The following is a 20,923-nucleotide window of genomic DNA, read 5'->3' as shown; positions in this document are numbered from 1 at the left end:
CCTCTAATCTCTGTAACATAAATAATCTTTCCATGTGGGAGGGGCTAACATGACTTGACATAAAATACAGAAAGAGCCAAAATATTTCTCAGATACCAATAACCTCCTTTTCCCCTGAGTTGTAAAGGATATATAATAGTGAGGAACTGGTAATTTTTAAAATAACAATATCATGGCGAGGTCTTTATATTTTATAGAAAGTTTTCCAACTCAGTAAAAAAATTTCCTTATAACCCCAGCGCAGTGGATAGCGGGTCGGGCACTTCAAAGGTGCCTGCACTGCACCTCCAGCTCCGCGTCCAGAGGGCAGTTGGGTGAAAAAACGGGAGAATCACTAGAAGAGCCCACAGTCCTTAAGCCAGCGAGAAGGGGCGCAGGGTCTTGGGGCAGAGAGGAATTCGCTCCGTACGAAACTTTGGCGGTCAGAGTCTTGAGTGGGGCGACCTTGCGGAGAGGGCGCAGCAGCCCCCGCACCTCGCTCCTCGCTAGGCGCCACCAGCACCTCTGCAGCGTCAAGGAAGGGTCTCGGGTCAAGGACAAGAATCTGTGGCCATGGCTGAGGCTACCGAGCCAGACGGTGGCGCTTCGGGTTCCCAGGGGCCGCCAGAGGACCCAGCGCTTCTGGTCGAGCCACCGGGCGAAGCCGGGGCCCTAGGCAGGGAGGCGGAGGGGCGGGAGGCTAGCGAGGGCGCCGAGGAGGCGCCCGGGGGAGAGGGGGCGGGCGCAGCGGCGACAGCGGCGGACCAGGAGGAAGAAGGCGGCGGGCCGGACCCAGGTGCACGGGGGAGCTGTCGCCGGGAGCGGGCAGTGGCCCAGGGACGGAGAAGCGCGGCCCAGGGGGAGCGCAGAGCGAGGCGGAAAAGGGCGAACCGCCCGGCGCCGAGGCTCCCCAGGGAGGGGAGGTGGCGGGCGGCGCGGGGCAGGTGGAGGAGGCGGGCTCGGAGAGCGGGGTGCAGGGCGAGGCCGCAGGGGAGGCTCAGGGGGCGTCGGGGAGTCTGGGGACCCTGGGGTCCCAGCGGCGCCGGAGGAGACGGAGCACGGGCTGGAGGCTCCGGGGGTCACCATAGACGCCCAGGGACTTTCGGGGGACAGCATGGATGCCCAGGGGCTGGCGGGAGGGGCGCTGGAGGCAGATGGTGAGCTCCAGGACCAGGACCGGGAGCAACAAGGTCCCCAGTCCCAGTCCGAGACCACTGAGGTCGCTGTCGCGGAAACCGGGGGGCCCAGCCCGGAAGAGTTTGCAGGAGCCATGGGGGAGGTGGGGTCCGAAGAAGCGGTGCCTGGGGACGGGAAGGCAGATGCTGGCGAGGATGAGGACTCGGGTGGGGGCCAGAAGGCGATGGAGGCGGAAGACAGGAGGCGAGAGCCGACCCCGAGCGAGGACGCCTCGGCAGCTGGGGGAGAGGAGGAGCCCCCGGACGGCACCCAGGATCGGGAGGTGGCCGAGGAGACGGGGCCGGAGGAGACGGGGCCCGAGGAGCCCGAGGCCAAGCTCAGCAACCACCTGGCGGAGGAGAGCAGCGCGCAGGGCAGCGACGAGTCGGCGCCGGTGAACGGCCGCGGCGAGAACGGCTAGGCGTCGGAGGAGGGGGACCCGAGGCAGGAGCACGACATCACCCTCTTCGTCAAGGCCGGGTACGATGGGGAGAGCATTGGAAATTGCCCATTTTCTCAGCGTCTCTTTATGATTCTCTGGCTCAAGGGCGTTATATTCAATGTGACGACGGTGGACCTGAAAAGGAAACCCGCGGACCTGCAGAACCTGGCTCCCGGAACGAACCCACCTTTTATGACTTTTGATGGTGAAGTCAAGACGGATGTGAATAAGATCGAGGAGTTCTTGGAGGAGAAGCTGGCTCCCCCGAGGTACCCTAAGCTGGGGCCCCAACACCCTGAATCCAACTCAGCAGGAAATGACGTGTTTGCCAAATTCTCGGCATTTATTAAAAATACCAAGAAGGATGCCAACGAGATTTATGAAAAGAACCTGCTGCGGGCCCTGAAGAAGCTGGACAATTACTTGACTAGTCCCCTGCCGGATGAAATCAATGCCTACAGCACGGAGGAGGTGGCTGCTTCCGGGAGGAAGTTCCTGGACGGGGATGAGCTCACGCTGGCCGACTGCAACCTCTTACCCAAGCTCCATATCATAAAGATTGTGGCCAAGAAATACAGAGATTTTGAGTTTCCTTCTGAAATGACCGGCATCTGGAGATACTTGGACAATGCTTACGCTAGGGATGAGTTCACCAACACGTGTCCTGCCGACCAGGAGATCGAACATGCGTATTCAGATGTTGCAAAAAGAATGAAGTGAAACGGGGGTGTTTCCTGTCTTGTTTCTCAGAGGAATGAGCTAGGTTTCCAAAAGAGCGTGTTTTCATGCATTTCCCTCAATAACTGTCTTTTGCAAAGTAACGTCTAGAGCGGGATCCGCTAAATGGCAAATGATACGTGGCCTCATGATTTGTCAACTCATTGGCAAACTTTAATATGCCAGTGCCTTTTGTTAAACACACCAGTTGCCTAGTCTACATTAATTTATATCTTTGGCATTCACTGACCTCATAATCTGTGACATTTAGGGAATGCACTTTGCAGTTGAAAGTTTCAAAGCAAATTAGATTTGGATTCAGTTCTTTCAAATTTTAAAGACTTGGTTTGTCTTTGATACTTTTCATAATCATTTGTAGTCGGTTTTTCTTAACTATTAATTTAATAATTAAGTATTTTCAAGATGAAGATACTGTTTTTATAATGCAAAAATGATACCCTCCCATTTTAATACTTCAAGATAATATCAGAGAATATAAGGAAGGAAGTAAAAACAATCTCCTATAATTTTACTCCACTTCATTACTGATAAATTATTGGTGAACATCTTCCAAATTTTGTCTTCTGTGCATGTAGACATGTGCATTACACACACTTTCGTTCATTTTATATGGTATTGTGTTCATTTTAAAGTCTTTCCTTGATGGTCAGTCATAGAGGACTTGAGACACACAAAAAGATTCAACACTGCAGAGCTAGAGAGGACACTTTTGGTCAGATTTTAAAGATATGGGGACCCATAGAGGCTGTGGAGTCACCGTCTACCAAAATGAACCTCACTACCTTGACCTCCGGGTGCTGCTGCCTCTGAATCTAGTAGGGCCACAGTAGGAGAATGCTCATCTGAGCCCTTGGTTCCCTTCCAGTACCTCCTTCTGCTCCGGCCCCTCTTGCAGAGACTGTGCCTTCACCGGGACTCTTTATTCCAGCTGCAACTTGGAGACTCCCTGCCCTGTGCTGCAGCGTGAAGCCGGCACACCTTGATTTTTTCTCATGACTGTGCTCTCTAAGCTCCAACACGGCCCTTCTTTGGTGATGATGCTATGGTGGGGGCTAGCCCGGTCACTGTCCTTTCTCTGCTTTTTAAATTTCATTTAGAGGTCAGGCAGGGGAAACCCAGGAGATTAAATTCATGGTAACTACTCTTGGGCAGTTCTGGTAAATAGTCCAGTTAGGGAGGAAGTGGAAATGATTGACTCAGAGAGTTCCTGGGCGGTCTGTGGCTTTCTCTCCACCACCCTGTAACCAACACACATCACAGCTGTGGGTGTGGGGCCACTGCTGCACCCCAGCCTCAGGCACAGAGGACAGAATGGAGGGCTGCTTACATATTCACAGTCCTTTCAGGTCTGTTGCTGGACATTCACATGTATCTTACAAAAACCCTTCTGGTACGGCTGGTTGTATGTGGTGGATGCTAAGATGCTCATCTTTCATGCATGCACCTGCTCTGTGGGTGATTTGTTTGAAAGAGAATAAAATGCACTAAGGGTCACAACTTTGGAATTTGGTGAAAAATGTCTCATAAAAAAAAAAAAAAACAAAGCCTTCAATATGGTAGCCACTCTTTCCCCACTTACAGGATGCTGGGATCTCATCCCAGAAGTCGGCTTTCTTTGTCAACGTTGAATTTATGGCAGTTGTGTCTAGATGTATCACCTTTGTCCATGTTGTCCCACAGCTGTTAGAAATCAGATTTTTAAATCTAGTTTTGTAATGTTACATGTCAACTTGGCAAATGAGTAGACTACCAGTGTTACTAGTGCCTTTTAATACTTCTAGATGTTAATGTGATCATAAACTCCATGTGCCTTAAAAATTAAACAGATTATAAAAACGTTAAAAAAAATTTCCTTATATATATTCAAGTGACCATCACTCCAACCTGCCATTCACAGGGTGCCTGAATGCATGATTTGAAGTGAGGCATCACGAACTGCTTCCCTGTATATTCTTTTCCAAAGAGACAGCTGTTCAAATATACTTTAAGAAAAAAAAATTAGCTTTTTTGTCAATCTCCAGTATAGCTCATAAATTATGCCCAGGTATGCTTTAAAGAAAACTGACTTCCTTATTTAAAATAAATTCTCCTATGAATTTCTTAGGCTGATTAGTTAAAAATAATAACCATTTTAAATGCATATGTATATGTAAAGTTCATATTAGCTTTACACAGCTGCTCTGGATGGATTAATACCTCTAAAATTTTTTTTCTTCTGATTTTTTTTCTTCAATGAATGTTCAATGAGTCCCTGTGTTTCACATTCCTCCCAACAAAAACACTCAGGGTCACTCCAGGGGAACTGGGCTGCACAAAATAACCACACAAGAGACAGAGATACCTTTTTCTTTGGGGTCCTGTGATGGCTCCTCTGACCTTAAGGGTCCAAAGAAAGAGAATGCTGAACCCTTCTTTTGAGGAGAAGCCATTCAAATGAGGCAAGGGGTCAGGTTTCAGGGGGTTGCATTTAGCTTCATGATGTCTGCTGTCAGCAGGTTGACTGAAACCTAGAAAGGCCACACCCAAAGGCAGAGCAAGAGAAGGGAACACACAAAGGGTGTTTCCATGGAACATTCTATCCCAAACAGGGCAAAGGTGCAATATCACAAAGGAACAGGTGAGCATAGCTCAATCCATGGGGCTACAACCCTACATCTGAAGACACATTGTGCTACCTGGAGGATCCCAATATCCAGGACACTACAAAATGACTGATAGAGCCTGTCCAATCATGGGAAGGAGTATGCATATTCATTCAGACTGGCTGCCCACACCTGTGGTGCACTCCTTCCACCATAAAGTGGAGCCATTTGTGGGTAGGGTAGTGATAGGAACCCATAGGTACTGCTGGTATTGCCAGAGCAGCTATGTAAGGCAATTTTGCAAGAATTGCATCAGATGGGAGGGAGGGGGAGCCTAAGCACCAACAGAGCAACCCCCCCACCCCAGTGAAACACTGATGAGAGTCTGTGGATGTGCAGCAAAAAATGGGTTAAGAATTCTTTTCATGGAAAAACAAATGATTAAATGTTTCCTAATTAACCAGAGCACCTTGTATGTATTAATTATAACTTAGGAAAATAATAAACCAGTGCATTATAAATCAAGCAGAATATATTTCTTAGGGCATAATGGATGGAAAACAATGGATTGAACTTATTAAAAGTACACTGCAAAAATAAAAGGATTTTGAAGGTCAATTGTTTATACTTCCTATTTATCATGTGATCTTCCTAAGTGAAATAGATCTTGAAGCACATTTTTAAGAAGCTGAGATTCTGATCTTACAGCACTAATAGAAAAAAAAGAAAAAAATTAATCACCCCAAAATATTACATGATCCAATATCTGAGGGACATAATGGGATTATAAATAATGGACATTTTGGGGGGAGCTGTAAACAAAATAAAGTCTGAAATTTAGGTGTGTGTGTTTAAGAATTTATTTGCAAGGTATTTCTTTATTATGATGCATTTAAAAAATACCTGAGCTTAAAATGGAAGACTGTGAAAAAACTCTTATTTTGGGTAAAATAAAGAAAATAACTTTTGAGTAGTGTGTAAACAAAGGAATAAGTATTTCAGAGTGTGTGTACTGTAAAATCACACTAGTGTGTACAAAGCCAGTGTATATTAGTAAATTGTGAATAGAAAAATATTTGAAAAGAAAACAAATGCTGTTGTTTTTCTAGTTCATGCCTCATAAATTGAAAAAAAACAAAGCCAACAAAGTGCCAAACTTGATGTTAGGGGCTAGTTTTAATTAGTGTATAAGAATTATTTGCACCTAGATCAACAAGCACTCACTGAGCGACTCACTGCATGCCCACCCAGGTGTAAAATGCTTGGAAGGACACTGAAGATAACTTAGGATGACTTCATAAATTTGGCTTTCCTAGGAAATCAGCAAATTTATTTAAAGCATGTCCAGTTAGAGACCAGTATAAATTTTTTAAAAAGTCAGAAAACCTTCATTATTACAAAATAATGTATTTCATAGAGGGTCATTATGGGGAAATTGGGGCAATTTGTTGTTGTCCTTTCCTGTTATCCCGGGACGTTTTTCAGTGACCAGTGAGAACAAACAGTCCTTCAGTTATTCTTCAACCCAGGATCTGCTCCAAGTGCTGCTGGTAATCCTGCCATAATGATCCTGATCCTTCCATTTTTTTCTTTTCTTTTCTTTATTTGTTCTTTTTAGATATTCACGACCGTAGAATGTGTTTTGACATATTATACAGCCATTCTTGTGGTTGTCCATGATGTGGAGTTTCACTGGTCATGTGTTCATATATGAACATAGGAAAGTTCTGTCCCATTAATTCCACTGTTTTTCCCATTCCCACCCCACTTCCCTTTCCTTCATCCCTCTTGGTCTAATCCAAAGTACTTCTATTCCACCCCTCTGCCTTATTGCGTGTTAGCATCGGCTTATCAGAGAACATCCAGCCTTTGGTTTTTTGGGTCCCTTCTAATTTAAGGCTTATCTTTGCCATTATAATGGGAAACCTAACCACTATTTTTATTATAATCATTTTCAAGGTAGTAATTATAATAGCAAACATTTCTACATGCCAGTTAATCTGCTCAGGTAGAGACCTGATTTTTTGCCTACTGGTATCCAATTCCCCTTCTTTGGAAATGCAATCCAGATCTTACTTTGAGGAAGTCCTCCTTCCCTACCTCTCTTTCCTATCTTCCCAAAATATGTGGTTGCGATCAGTGGTTCTAGGACCAAGGTAGGATTCCTCAAAATATTCCACCTCCCTAACTATGGCCATGGGTCAAGATGACACAGACTGATATAATGAAGCCTAGATCTGGTTTTGCTGGAACTTTACTAATTAGATGATAATAGTGCAGATCTAGAGAGATCTCTTAAGAATCAAGTTGATAGAGAATAAAACAAAATAAAAACTTGATATCTGCATTTAGTAAAACCTGAAATTCATTTCTAGACCTTTCAGTTACATGATCATAGCCTCTTTTTTGCTTGTGCTATTTTAGGTTCTGCTTCTAATCCTTGCAATGAGAAATATCTGCCTAATAGACATTCCATTTCATTTGACTTGTATAGCAATCCTCTGGAGATGATACTGGTATGCTCTACATTTTATACATCAGAAACCTGAGGCTAGCTGTAGTCTCAGGTTCTGAAGTAAGAGACTCACCTGAGCCCAAGAGGACCAGGCCAGCCTGGGCAACCTAACAAGACTCTGTCACTAAAACAACCCCTTCCAAAAAAATCAAAACAATAATAAATACTCTAAGGATTACAAAGATGAAGAAATTTTCCCTTTGACACAGACATGAAATGATAGAGCTGGGTCTCATATCTATGTTCTTCTAACACCAAAGTCTTATCCCCTGTAGTTATTTTCTCCTATGCCTCATTTTTCTCTGTGACCCCACACTTAACACAGACTCCAACTCTACTAGCTAGGTGCCCTGTCAATGTTTTATGTCTTAGTTGGCATTAGAGGAGAGAGGAACAGGCTTTCCTGCTCAGTGAATAAAGGCATAAAATCAAAGATCTGGGAGATAATAGACCAGGGAGCGGGGTTTTTTTCCAGGTAGGGGAGAGGAAATGAGATAAATTTGACTAGAATAAAAGATTTTGGAGAATTCCTAGAAACTGGCCAAGTTAAATCCTTGATAAAAACAGTTAGTTCTCAAAAGCGGTTTAAACATTTACCTGAAATATCTTATGCATTGGGTGCATTTACTTAGTAACCCACACTCCATAGGTAACACAAATTGTTAAATGTGCTCAGATTCCTAATGAACAAATGTAGATCAACATATTCTCCACGTTTAAGCAAGCTTTTCCACTTTGCTACTCTATCATTTCTTTTTTGAGTCACACGGGTCAGTGATCCCAAAAGAACCCTGTTCTGTTCATGTTCCAAGAGCTGTGATGCTGATCTGAGGACAAACCCCTTGCAGAGTTCAAAGGGAACCCTACCATCAGATATGCTCTGTGGAATTGCATAGCAAGACAAGAAACAACCTCTTACATGGGAATGCAGACATGTTTGTATTAATTAAATAATACCCTGTGCAGCCTCTGACTTAATCATATCACAAAACGTGTCCCAAATGCCATCAGCCCCAATGCACACCCAGGCATACCAGGGCCAGGACTACAGGGTGAGGCAAAAAATGCACAGTGGAAAAATGGCTTCTGAGTTATATCCATGCCGTGGATTTTTTCCAAGGATGGCTGCCAAGCCTCACCTATCTGGTTTGCTCATCCTTTGCAGGTCTGAGTTCATTAGGCAGATGAAGGGGGAGTAAGGATAAGGCAAACTGAAGACATTAAGACTCTGTATGTCCCTGCCAATGGATGACTGCACAGAGATTCCATCCCAGGCGATAGCCCAGGATGCAAGAACTCATTGAGAAACTCCATAAATTGTCCTGATGATTTAGCATATGTCAAATATGTGAAATCACCCTAATAGCTTCAATTTGCTGAAGTCCTGCTGTAGTTCAAGCACTTGCTAAGATTTCTGCAGTCCTGATCTCATCCTCATAACCAGACCCACAGAGTTTTTCCTACTGTTATGCCAGTTATCAAGCTAGGGAGTGAGGCTTGGTGAGCTCAGTCACCTGCTCAAGGTTCTATGGCTCTTAAGTGAAGTTCAGTTTGATGGCTGGCCATCCCTGGAATTAGGGCGCTTAACCCACTGTGTTCCACCACCACCACCAGAGATCACAAGGAATGTTATGGATGTCCTCTGTAATGTTTGATTCAGTTGCCTTTCTTCTGATATTTTTTAGGGTGGCTAACTATTCATGACATAAAATCTGCCAGTATAGCCATTTTTAAGGGTCCAGTTTGGTGACATTAGGGACATTCATACTGCTGTGCAACCCTTATCACCAGCCATTTCCAAAACTTTTTTATTGTGTCAACCTGAAACTCTGTGTCCATTTAACAATGACTCCCATTCTTTGTCCCCCCTGTCAGCTGCTTGTAATCAGTATTCTACTTCGTGTCTCCATAAAGTTGACCACGCTAGGCTCCTCATATAAATAGAAACATAGTATATCTGTTCTTTTGTTGTCTGGCTTATTTCACTTAACATGATGTCTTCAAAGTTCATCCACTGTTGTAGAATATAACAGAATTTCCTTCCTTTGTGAGGCTGAATAGGATTCCTTTGGGCCAGTCACGGTAACACAGTTGTGATTCCAGTGGTTCAGGAGGCTGAGATAGGAGGATCATGAGTTCAAAGCCAGCCACAGCAATGGGGAGGTGCTAAGAAACTCACTGAGACTCTGTCTCTAAATCAAATACAAAATAAGGCTGGGCATGTGGCTCAGTGGCTGAGTGCCCCTGAGTTTAATTCTCAGTACCCCCTACACACACACACACACACACACACACACACACACACACACACACAAGATTCCTCTGGGCTGACACAGAACATTTTGTTTATCCATTTAGCTAGTGATAGACATTTGGGTTGTTTTTACCTTTGTATATTAATAATAATGCTGCTAGGAATATCAGAGTATAAATATCTGTCTGCATGCCTTACTGTCAATTATTTTCAATATATACCCAAAAGAAGATTTACTACAGTATATGGTGATTTTATATATAATTCTCTTTGAGGAACCTCCATACTGTTTTCCATAATGGTTGCTCCATGTTGAACTTCACCAACAGTGCACAAGGGTTCCAATTCAAACACATCCATGACAACACCTGCTATTTTCTAAGATTTCTTTCATTCTTTTTTTATTGCTGCCGAGGAATTGTTATTTTTCAAAATGACCATCCTGATGATGGTGGAGTAATATATGATTCTGAGTTTGAGTTGCATTTCCCTAATGATTAAGGATCATCTTTCCATGTATTTCTATGTCACAAATATGTCTTCTTTAGAGAAATGTCTGAGTCCTTTGTCTGTTTTTTAATTGGGTTATTTGGATTTTGTTTTGTGTTGTTGTTGAGTTGCAGAAACTCTTTATATATTTTGAATATTAATCACTTATTAAAAACATGATTTGCCAGTATTTTCTCCCATGCTGTAGAATGCTATTTCACCCTGTCACTATTGTATTTTGATCCAAAAGTGCTAATTTCAATTGCATTTTAATGAAAAGCTGTCACCTGTGCAAACCGCATTGTGGTCAGGAAGAGATATGAAGATGAGTGACCGAGATCTTCTACATCAGAGAGGGAAGCACATAAGAGGCTGAAGGTGATTAAAGACACAGGGACATTGAAAAATGCTACGCACAGAGGACGGAAGGAGAGGTGGCTCATATCAACAACAGAGACCTGGAAAGATTTCCAAATAGGAGAATGTGGGAAAGAGACAGAACTATGATGACCACCTGGAAACTCTTTAAGGGAAAAGGATCAAGACATAGCCAGGAGATTGAGTAGTTAGAAAAAAAAAGGAGAAGCATCTGCTGATTGCTGTAAGATATCGCTAGGTACATTGGGAATTTTTTTTTTTAAAAAAGGCCCATGTGTCAGAATACCAGCATGAAAATCCCAGCTCTACCCAGATACCAAATGTGGGGTCAGAAATAAGTCATTTAACTTTTCTAAATGTCAGTCTTATCTCTAAAATGGGGGTAGAAGGAGCTGTCCTTTCTAAATTCATATCTGCTCTAAGGGTTAGGTGAGTTCAGGTCGTTGTCATAAACTGCAATGAACCACCCTTGTAGAATTCTAAAAGCCAAGAGATATCAAGCAGAAGGGCATATTCAGTTGTTTAAAATTTGACCTAATATGTGAGAATTTAAGACAAAGATGATGTGGCAATCTGGAGGTCCTCAGTGTCCAAGCAAGTCTCCTTAGGGGCAGGGAAAGAATAGATGCCATTTTTTTTCTTTTTTTATTATTAGTTGTTCAAAACATTACAAAGCTCTTGACATATTATATTACATACATTTGATTCAAGTGGATTATGAACTCCCATTTTTACCCCGTATACAGATTGCAGAATCACATCGGTTACACATCCACTTTTTTACATATGCAGAAAAATCATTTGACAAAGAACAGCATCCCTTTATGTTCAAAACACTAGAAAAACTAGGGATTTCAGGAACTTACCTCAACATTGTAAAAGCAATCTATGCTAAGCCTCAGGCTAGCATCATTCTGAATGAAGAAAAATTGAAGGCATTCCCTCTAAAATCTGGAACAAGACAGGGATGTCCTCCATTACCACTTCTATTCAATATAGTTCTTAAAACACTGGCCAGAGCAATTAGACAGACAAAAGAAATTAAAGGCATAAAGATAGGAAAAGAATAACTTAAATTATCACTATTTGTGGATGACATGATCTTATACCTAGAAGACCCAAGAGGGTCTACAAAGAAACTACTAGAGCTAATAAATAAATTCAGCAATGTGGAAGGATATAAAATCAACACGCATAAATCAAAGGCATTCCTGTATATCAGTGACAAATTTTTTGAAATGGAAATGAGGAGAACCACCCCATTCACAATATCCTCAAAAAAAAGAATTAAATAATTGGGAATCAACCTAACAAAATAGGTGAAAGATTTATACAATGGAAACTATAGAAACCTAAAGAGAGAAATAGAAGAAGATCTTAGAAGATGGAAAAATACACCCTGTTCATGGATAGGCAGAACTAACATCATCAAAATGGTGACATTACCAAAAGTTCTCTATAGGTTTAATGCAATGCTAATCAAAATCCCAACGGCATTTCTTGTAGAAATAGATAAAGCAATCATGAAATTCATATGGAAAAATAAAAGACCCAGAATAGCAAAAGCAATTCTAAGCAGGAAGAGTGAATCAGGCAGTATAGTGATACCAGATTTCAAACTATACTACAGAGCAATAGTAACAAAAACAGCATGGTACTGCTACCAAAACAGGTGGGTGGACCAATGGTACAGAATAGAGGACACAGAGACCAATCCACAAAATTACAATTATCTTATATTTGACAAAGGGGTTAAAAGCATGCAATGGAGAAAGGATAGCATCTTCAACAAATGGTGCTGGAAAAACTGGAAATCCATATGCAATAAAATGAATCTGAATCCCTTTCTCACCATGCACAAAAGTTAACACAAAATGAATCATGGAGCTTGGTATCAAAACAAAGACTCTGTGTCTGATACAAGAAAAAGTTGGCTTCAATCTACATATTGTGGGGTCGGGCTCCAAATTCCTTAACAGGACACCCATAGCATAAGAGTTAAAAACAAGAATCAACAAATGGGACTTACTCAAACTGAAAAGTTTTTTCTCAGCAAGAGAAACAATAAGAGAGGTAAATAGGAAGCCTACATCCTGGGAACAAATTTTTACTTCTCACACTTCAGATAGAGCCCTAATATCCAGAATATACAAAGAACTCAAAAAATTAAACAATAAGAAAACAAATAACCCAGTCAAAAAATGGGCCAAGGATCTGAACAGACACTTCTCAGAGGAGGACATACAATCAATCAACAAGTACATGAAAAAATGCTCACCATCTCTAGCAGTCAGAGAAACGCAAATCAAAAACACCCTAAAATACCATCTCACTCCAGTAAGATTGGCAGCCTTTATGAAGTCAAACAACAACAAGTGCTGGCAAGGATGTGGGGAAAAGGGTACACTTGTACATATCTGGTGGGACTGCAAATTGGTGCGGCCAATTTGGAAAGCAGTATGGAGATTCCTGGGAAAGCTGGGAATGGAACCACCATTTGACCCAGCTATTCCCCTTCTGGGACTATTCCCTAAAGATCTTAAAAGAGCATACTATAGGATACTGATACATCATTGTTCATAGCAGCACAATTCACAATACCTAGACTGTGGAACCAACCTAGAACCAACCAATCAATAGATGAATGGATAAAAAAATATGGCATTTATACATAATGGAGTATTACTCAGCACTAAAAAATGACAAAATCATGGCATTTGCAGAGAAATGGATGGCAGTAGAGCAGATTATGCTATGTGAAGCCAGCCAATCCCTAAAAAACAAATGCCAAATGTCTTCTTTGATATAAGGAGGGAATCTATGAACAGAGCAGAGAGGAAGAGCATGAGAAGAAGATCACTATTAAACAGGAACGAGAGGGGGGAGGGATAGGGAGAGAGAGGGGAAATTGCATGGTAATGGAAAGAGACCCTCATTGTTATACAAAATTACTTATAAGAGGAAGTGAGGGTAAAGGGGAAAAACAAGAGAGAGAAATGAATTAGAGTAGATGGGGTAGAGAGAGAAGATGGGATGGGAGGGGAGGGGAGGAGGGATAGTAGAGGATAGGAAGGGCAGCAGAATAGAGGCCATTTTCTACTGAGTGACTGGGAGAGGAGTCACCTCTGCAAAAATGGGGTGTGTTTTCAAGATATTTGACTGGCAATTGGGGAGGTAAAAAGGATCTTGGTAAAGTTGCTTTCCTCCATTAGTGGATGAGTCATCGCATATCCAACTCAGTTGGAGTGATAGTAGGACCCTTTTCTTTAGAACAGCTTTCTTTTCTAAGGAACAGCTTTACTGACATTATAAATTCACATACAATAAAAAAATCATTCTTTTAAAGTCTACTCCTATACAATTCCTAAAAGAATATTATGTCTTTATTGCAACCTACTCTTTTCCCTTCCACCACCCCATAACCAAGGTCATTAGTTCTGATGGGGATGGCAAATGTATAGAATCTACTCTCCAGTGATATTCTAGGGGCAGGTAGCCATAAGAGTTAGGGCTGGTGCATCAGAATATCCTGTCCATTTATCTACAGTGGTTGACTCAGGATAAACACACAGGCCAAACCAATCCAGTCAGTGAGGACTGTACTTGCTTACACTGGAAGACAGAAGAGGCACTCCTTCCTCAGAGGCAACCCAAGTGAACTGGTAATACTGTAGTTCTCCCTGTGGACCTCACTCCCTGCCCCTCCTTCACTCACCTGGTCACATGGAGGAACTCCATCTGCACCGAGCAAGTAGGAGATCAACCAAAAATAAAATGGACAGAGCCAGGTGAGAAACACACACAGAGACAGCAATACGTAATGATCAGTTTCCATAACACAGTTCACCAAATCAACACCCGCCATGGAACCCAGCCCTAGCCCTGTTTTTGCACAGTGAAAGAGCTAAGTGTGGTTATACACATGTATGTGGCTAGAAAAAAAATCAAAATAATTTTAATAATTCATGACACATTAAAATGATACAAAACTCCTATGAGTCTTGCCCATTAGTGAAGTTTAACTGAAAGACCACGAGGTTCATTTCTTCACATCTTGCCAGTGGCTGCTTTTGTGCTACAAAATCACAGTTGGATAGTGACAACAGAGGCCAGAGGGCCCACACAGTTAAAACATTTACTGCCTGACTATTTCAGAAACAGTGCACTGATCATTGTTCTAGAGTAAGGCCAGTACAAGCCCTGAGACCCCCAAATTCTCTTTATTGTCTATACAAGTAGGGGTTGGATCTCTGCCTGAAAGATATCCTTTTGGCTTTAAGGATGAGGATATAGGCTGGCTTCATGGATATGTACTCGGAGTAGCCATCCAGGATCCTGTGCTTAGAAGGGTCTGTGCTTGGTGTAGTGGCCTCTTATCACAATCTTGAGATTCTTTTAAAAATTTGAACAAGAGTTCTTGCATTTTTGTTTTGCACTGGGCTCTACCAATCAACAGCTGGTCCTGGTGCTACCCACGCCATCTCCCCAACCCTTACAAACCTTTCCCTATACTAACCAGATTCGACTTCAACATTATAATTTTCAATCACCCTAACACATTAATATTAAAGAAACTGATGTTAGAGCAGACTGCGTGTTTTAATTCCAACATAATTCACAGTCAAAAGCACACGTTTTCCCACCTTTATAACCAAATGAAGATTCTCCAAGGTTCACGTAAAATAGCTACAATTTTCTTTTTCATGAGATTTAGTCATTCTCCTTTGTAACTGTTTTGTATTTATTTTGTATTTAACTTGTTCCCTGGGAGTGGTGTGACAGTGATTATGCAAGTTCATAAATTGTGAACAAGATCTTAAGGATGGTGCTTGTTATTGAATCATTTGGTTTTGGTGATACTTGAAATGAAACTATATATAATGTGCTTAGATATCCCCAGAACAGAGATATGTTTGGGTCAAGTAATTTTAACACAGGGCACACCACATTGTTTAGGTGCTTAGTCCAACCTAAATCTCTGTCCAAAGCAATTTACTCTGCTAAAAAATAAAGCTAAGAAATACAAGAGGAAGGAGAAGTTAAAACACAAGGGACAATATTGCATTTTCTCCAACATTAATTTATTCAGTTTATGTTAGATTTTTCATGTTACCAGGGCTCTTCATTCGTCTTAGACTTTTAACTAGCTTTTACTTCCTTCCTTTTTGAGGGGGGGATGTTTATTATTTTTATAAATTTCATTGCTAACATTTAGAATATGTCTTTTCTGATTGATTTTCTATGTACACAGAAAACTTTCAAAATTGGAAGTTCATTGTATTCTTTATTAGGAAAGAGTTTGTGTTTCTTTCCCCACTTCTTCATGAGTGTTCTGTATTCTCAGCTTAATGTCTTCATTCTAGGGCATCTGTTGAATAAATCCCTATCATTTGACATTGGGGTTGAATCTAATTTTCAGACATTCAAAACAACACTTCAGAGAATTTCCTGACAGTTATATTGATGGGTACACCTGTTTATTTCTTTATTTCATTTTCTATTAGAAACTAAGAGAAACAATCTTATAGATTCTGTAATTACACAACTTCTCATTTCCATAATTCTATTGACAAAGAAGCATGGATAAGAGTGTGTGTGTGTGTGTGTGTGTGTGTGTGTGTGTGTGTGTGTGCAGGATCTCAAAACAGTTGCATAACATACTATCTGCATAGTATCTATTGCTTGCTCCAAGACAGCATAGCTCTATGACATCAAAGTCTAAGGGCAGTTTATCTTAGCTACCATTTATAAACCTCAATGCCACCTTGTCAGAGAGATTTAAATATCCTTGTTGTACCTTCCCATAGAGTATCAGTTCTACTACTTTTGCAGCCATATTAAAAAAACAGAGAGAGAATATCCTTTGATCTTACTTATTTTTTTTAGTGTGGTCCTCCTTGTACCATTTTAGAATTATATTAATCCATCTGAACTAAAACTAGACACAAAATTTACAAACTCATAAGGATATATTTATATACAAAGCAGTTCAATATGTTCTTTTCTAAAAAAAGTGTAATAGTTGTAGAAACAAAGATCCAATCCCAACTTAACAAAAAATAATGAATGGAACTCAAGATTTTCCATTTTTATGTTTAATACATCTAAGCTATTTTATTATAACTGGCAGGTAATTTTAATTTTAAAAACTAGATTAAATACTAATAAAAAGTGGATTAAATTTCTTCCCTACTCGGTTCAATATTTTACATGGCACCAGTCTCTTTCAGACTTTCCAGTAACCAAGCTTTCAACCTAGCAAATTTTCATTTAGTTGTCAACAGTGATGTTCCGCATATTGTAGGTTTTCTATGAAAGTCTAAATAAAATAGTCATCACTCCAAGCACACTAAAGATGGCTTTGGAAAGTGTAGCAGTTGTTTCTCAACTAAAAGCCTGGCATATAGATTACAACAAAGTTTTCACTAATCAATCAATGCCATCAGATATTGTCTCTATTGGTACCATTCAGGGTAACTTTTACTTCTCTTTCTTTTAATCACCATTGATTCATAACTTCTCTTGATCCTCTCCTGTGTAAAATGAGAGTAGTAATCGTGCATCATGGAGTTATTGTGAAAATTTAGTTTATGGAGAGCGCCTAATGCCAAACACTGCACTTAATCATTCCTCAATGAATATTAGCTATTCCCACTAAGAGCAGCGTGCTCGCCATCATCACTAAAAGTAAATGCCAACTGTCCTCTTTTAAGCAAGATTTCTTTTCCCCTTGAGAATGTTATTCTGCTCTAGTTGTGTTTCCAATATATTCTTCCCCTGGGGGTACCATGTGGAGAAGAGTCAGGGAGTGGCAATGGAGGGATAGAAGGAGCCAGTTAATTTGGGGAAAGCAAGATATCCCAGGAAACCTTGGCCTAGCATAGGAGAAAATGGAGTTGGCAATTACAGTTGTTATAAAACTTGTGTTATATGAAGCCAGAGGCTGGAACTCTACAATAAAACAACTCCAAAATATCCAAAGACCACTTTGGGTGGCCTACCAGTGGATTATAGACATGACTTTAATACTGAGAGGAGAAGTCTGGCATTGAATCAGAGGAACTATATGGTTGGAGCAGCAGGATATCGGTAGCCAGTTTGGGTTTAAATAAAAAATCAAAAGTGGCACATTGACACAGCATAAGCAAAGCCTAAGAGATTTGTTGTGTATGGTGTGAAGAAAGCCGATTCTGTAAACATTAAACTCTGGAGGAAAATGCTGCAGATTTTCCTCATATCTCTCAGTGCACTGAAACTTTTCATGGACTTAATTGATTTTTAGGAAGACATTTAGCATTACAATCTGGATGAGAACATCCTTCAAGGTAATGTAAGAACAAATTCATCATAAAAACTTTTTTTCTAATTATTGAAGGGAGAATTTAAAAGATGGCAGGTTGGAAAGAGACATGTCAGAAGAGAGTTGCAGAGGGGGCCAGGGGGAGATCTCTCTAATTTCCTATCATAAAAAAGGGAAGGCAAAAATTGCCCTTTGTTGAAAATCACACCTGCAAATGCTAATGGGAATATGACATCACCATCAACATGTCTGTTAATTGGCAATGACTGAAAAGTAGCTAGTCTTGTCAAAGCTATCTGTTCAACATGGAAACCAAAACATGCACCAGTTTTAGCTCCAACTTGGTCAGACTACTGCTGATTCCAGAACTCGGATGCTTGCTGTTCCCTCCCTTCAAGACAGATTACTGATCCACATGTAGTTCAAGTTCTAAATTCATTTTTGCAGCAACCACCACCATTTCTCATCTGTCAGAATGCAACATATACCAAATGCACAAGCCCACAAAATGGAGTTATGTTTTAGGCTGTTTAAGAGTTAAGTCCTCAGTGAAAGCAGGTAAATTATGAAATAGAAGAGAATCCCAGTGCTAAAACTGAATACAAACAATCTATCATTTCTTCCTTGAAACATCTGGAATGTTTTTTTTTTCCAGTGAGTTAATCCATACTAAGGAAGAGGAGACTTCTGGGTATTATAAATGATGTTGCTTTATCTGCAGAAAGTATCTTCCAGAAATGGATTGTTAGAATATTAACAGATTTTAAGTGTTTGTGTTTAGAGTGTGATCCACGTGCTAGGGTTAAAAACAGAAGGCTTATTTCTGTTACACACTCTGATGCTACAATGTCCTGCAAACAGGACCTGTTTGGCTGGAGGTCCTGCCATTGGCCTTCCAGTGGTTCTACAGAAAATGTCTGAGACCTAGATTGCAGCTAATTAGCTCAGCTCCAAGCAAGGTGTTTAAATGTACCACCGGTGCTGGAGTTTCTCCTCTCTCTCTCTCTCTCTCTCTCTCTCTCTCTCTCTCTCTCCTATTATTTATTTATTGATTGATTGATTGATTGTAGCTATAGATGGACAGCAAGCTTTTATTTTATTTGTTTGCTTTTATGTGGTGTTAAGCTCAAACCCAGTGCCTCACATGTTGTAGGTAAGTTCTCTACCACTAAGCTGCAGCCACAGCCCCTGGAGTTCTCTTGTTAAGCTCAGACTAATCTTGCTGCTCCCAATTCAATCAATCCTCCACCACACCATCAGAGACACCTTTCTAAAACATAAATCTAATATTGTCATTACCCTGTTTTAAAAATCATCAGTGGCAAACCTCTTTCGTACTGGATTAAGTCCAAAATTCTTATAATAACCATTTTTAAACTATGTGATGGACACTTTGTGGCATTCCATCTAATAGTATAATAATTATAATATTTCAAAATTCTTAAAGGCTTTTGAGGCTAGGCATGGTGCCTATAATCACAGTTACTCCAGAAGCTGAGGCAGGAGGATCCAAGTTCAAGGCCAGCCTTGGCAATTTAGCAAAACCCTGTCTCAAAACAAAAAGGACTAAGGAATATTGCTTAGTGGTAGAGCAACCTGGGCTCAATCCCCAGGACTGATAAAAATATTTAATTTCCCTTAAATCATCCATCCTATGCTTTCATCTACTGAGTATACAGTTCTAATTTTTCCTGAGTAGAGTAGATATACACCATAGTTGTGGGTTTTAACCAGGAATAGTTTGTTCTCCAGAGGACATTTGGCAATGTCTGCAAACATTTTTGATGGTCACACTGAAAAAGGATGACTGACATCTAATGGGTGGGGAATAGGGGTACCCCTAAACATCCTTACAGTGGCACAGGATAACCTATTATGACAAAGAATCATCTGGCCCCAAAATGAAGAGTGCCAAGTTTGAGAAACCCTGACATAAAACAATAAAAAATACTGCTCAATCTATGACCATGAAATTCAGGTTTAGAGTTTCAGACTATAGAAATGGACCTTCATGGCTGATAGATGGCTGCCTCTAGGAATTGACTGTGGCTTCACTTAGGACTGCTGTGAACACTCAAGAAGGATATGGGATTATATTGCACCAATATATGTATTGTTTACATGGTGGGCCAGACGGTTTAGATGAGTCAGGCAGAGAAAGGGATCAGGATGTGTTACAAATAAAAATAAAAGAATGACAAAGGAATTTCACTATCAGATATCTCAGCACTGGCATAACATTCATTGCTGGAAGCCCCTAGGAAGAATTTAAGAGACCTGAGAAGCCATCCGTCTGAGGCCAAGCAATGACACATTCTGCTCTAGCTAACCATCTTTTTCTATATTCTTTGCCATTTAAGATTCTCACATTCTCCAACTTCTACTGTTGGTGGCTCCATTAGACAAAATCATGTCAGGCAAACAATGATCTTGAGAGCCAGACTGAGTTGAACAAGAAAAAAAAACGTGATTCTCCCCTTAACATATCAAAAATGAATAAGATTTGCATATATTTTGCCAAATCTGCATATATTTTACCACAAACCAGGAAATTGAGATATAAAACAATTTCCCACCTTCCCAGATGGCAAGTAGGGGAGGTTGTTTACACAGTAGGGGTCTGAGAGGAATGTGGAGGAAGGGGAAAGTTAGGCATAAAGATAGTGACTTCCCTACAGGCCCAAGAACCTGGGTGGGGCCACTGGAGGGGTGGTAAAATAAAAAAATTCCCTAGTGCAACTGAAACCTTTGGGGATTAAGGATCAAGATTCCATTTGTAATTCTGGAAAGGGAGGGCCTTTCAGAATGCCTCTAACAAATATTCAATAATTAAGGAAAAGGAAATGTGGTAAGCTGGGGGCAAAGAGATAGCTTGGAGGAATCCAGATGTTTCCACACACACCCAATAAGGAATGCAAAAGTTAGCTATTAGGTTCAGTCAGCAGTTGAAGGAGACGTAACCTTAGAGTAGAGACTGAGTGGACAACCAGAGCCTGGGCCAGAGGCAGGATGCAATTGAGAGTCAGGGGATCTGAAGAAAGAACACCCATGTCAACTCAGGAAGGAAGGA

General features: G+C 41.0%; 1 pseudogene; it reads left to right on the top strand.

Annotated features, from left to right (window-relative positions):
• The first annotated feature begins 552 nt into the window (after positions 1-552).
• LOC143388911 (chloride intracellular channel protein 6 pseudogene) lies at positions 553-2,317 on the top strand (annotated as a pseudogene).
• The last annotated feature ends 18,606 nt before the right edge of the window (positions 2,318-20,923 follow it).

The sequence above is a fragment of the Callospermophilus lateralis genome, unplaced genomic scaffold (genome assembly GCF_048772815.1).
Source record: "Callospermophilus lateralis isolate mCalLat2 unplaced genomic scaffold, mCalLat2.hap1 Scaffold_45, whole genome shotgun sequence".
Taxonomy (NCBI): domain Eukaryota; kingdom Metazoa; phylum Chordata; class Mammalia; order Rodentia; family Sciuridae; genus Callospermophilus; species Callospermophilus lateralis.
The sequence above is the reverse complement of the archived record's forward strand: the minus strand, read 5'-3'. Positions and strand labels throughout refer to the sequence as shown.